Genomic DNA, 2,500 nt, shown 5'->3' on the forward strand with positions numbered 1-2,500 from the left:
CCACCGCAAGCCAACTCTCTCACACGGTTTCGCCTCTTGGCTGCCATACGGACCCATGCATTTTGCATAACTTCTCTCTCAGTCCAGCCAGCCTGCTGCTCTCTCTCTCTCTCACCACAAGCCAACTCTCTCACACGGTTTCGCCTCTTGGTCGCCATACGGACCCACCATGCATACAATAGTGCGTGTTTGCCATATTGCATACCTTCGATACAGTCTACCCGTGCGCCGTCGGACAGACCGCCTGTATCGTAGTGGACCATATGGCTAGGCTTGCCGCATACCCTCGCATTACGTTCGACTTTTTTCCTTTCCAAAACCTCTACCGCTCGCTCGTTTCGAACCCGCCAGTGGGAGTAGTGTTTTCGGGTTGCCTCTGGGCGTGCCTCGGACCTTCGGTATACCCGCATACACTGTGATAGTCGGAAATGCCTTTTTGCCATACATCTTCACGATTACCACACTCCCTATAGATAGATTTTCATCAACATGAGGATTAATTTACTACTGCCATTTACGCTGCTAATAATCATCACCACCCCTACGGTCGAGTCGATCGGCCGAGGTGTGGTGTATGTCGCTGCGTGTCAGGTCGGCTCGATGGGTGGGTACCGGGTACCGACTGCCCGCGGTCAACCCATCTCAGCCGGCATTGATACTACGAGTACGGGGCCGATATTTTGGTGATGGGCAAAGGCTACTAGGCTCGTTCGAATGCCGTATAGTGACTTTTTCGTCATATCTCCCGTCGCCTGTAACTTTGGAATGGGCCATTCAAAAAATGTCCTATCAACTCAGAGCGGTTACGCGGTTCAAGTGCTACATTCCGCCGGAACACATCGAACATGGCAAAAATATCCAAGTAGGCGAAAATTCCATCCGCGCGATACACCTATTACATTTCACCCATCCCCTATCCGGCATGCAAACAAGCTAAACGTACATGGTGGCTACGCTACCGCCTGCCGGGCTGTGGTTGCAGTACAGTGGAGGAAATTTTCCATTCCTCTTTGTGCGGTGCTTCCACCCTGGTCGGTTGCTGTCGCTCGCGGAGAGCGAGAAAGAGAGCGCGCCCGTACAACCGGCAGGCAGGCAGACAGAGGTACAGTGAGAGAAATTTTTTCATTCCTCTTTGTGCGGGAAGCATCCCGCATGCTCGCTCACTTGCTACCGCCGGTCGGGTCGCCTCTCGCAGTCGAAGATGGTGTGTTTTACATTTTGCCTAACTTCTCTCTCAGACTGACTGCCGTGTCGCAGGCAGGCACATACGTAGTGTATGCTTTCGCCTGTCGTGAGCTGGGGTTGCCATTCGATGGTATCGAAATTTTTTTACAAGTTCAGACTATCTCTCATATTGCCCGTCGCTCGCAGCACACACGTAGTGTATGCTTTTGCTTGTCGTGAGCTGGGGTTGCCATTCGATGGTATCGAAATTTTTTTACAAGTTCAGACTATCTCTCATATTGCCCGTCGCTCGCAGCACACACGTAGTGTATGCTTTTGCTTGTCGTGAGCTAGGGTCGCCGTTCGATGGTATCGAAATTTTTTTACAAGTTCAGACTATCTCTCATATTGCCCGTCGCTCGCAGCACACACGTAGTGTATGCTTTTGCTTGTCGTGAGCTGGGGTCGCCGTTCGATGGTATCGAAATTATTTTTCATAAGTTCAGACTATCTCTCATATTGCCCGTCGCTCGCAGCACATACGTAGTGTATGCTTTTGCTTGTCGTGAGCTGGGGTTGCCATTCGATGGTATCGAAATTTTTTTACAAGTTCAGACTATCTCTCACATTGCCCGTCGCTCGCAGCAGATACGTAGTGTATGCTTTTGCTTGTCGTGAGCTAGGGTCGCCGTTCGATGGTATCGAAATTTTTTTACAAGTTCAGACTATCTCTCATATTACCCGTCGCTCGCAGCACATACGTAGTGTATGCTTTTGCTTGTCGTGAGCTAGGGTCGCCGTTCGATGGTATCGAAATTTTTTTACAAGTTCAGACTATCTCTCATATTGCCCGTCGCTCGCAGCACATACGTAGTGTATGCTTTTGCTTGTCGTGAGCTGGGGTTGCCATTCGATGGTATCGAAATTTTTTTACAAGTTCATAATATCTCTCATATTACCCGTCGCTCGCAGCACACACGTAGTGTATGCTTTTGCCTGTCGCTCCCCGTTCGATGGCATCGAAATTATTTTTTATAAGTTCGGACTATGTCTCATACTGCCGTTGCTCGCAGTACAGACATAATGGATGGTTTTGCCTATCACTCGCAATATGAAGGCATCGAGATGTTGTGTTGTTTTACATTTTGCCTAACTTCGCATATTGCCCTTATAAGTGTGCACGACCGGCATCTGATGTACCGGCATACTGCTGCTACTGATCACATACCATGCCATCGAGGTGTGTTTTACATTTTGCCTAACCTCGCATATTGCCCCCATAAGTGTGCACGACCAGCATCTGATGTACCAGCGTACTGCTGCTACTGATCACATA

This window comes from Topomyia yanbarensis, unplaced genomic scaffold, assembly GCF_030247195.1.
Source record: "Topomyia yanbarensis strain Yona2022 unplaced genomic scaffold, ASM3024719v1 HiC_scaffold_49, whole genome shotgun sequence".
NCBI classification, from domain to species: Eukaryota; Metazoa; Arthropoda; class Insecta; order Diptera; family Culicidae; genus Topomyia; species Topomyia yanbarensis.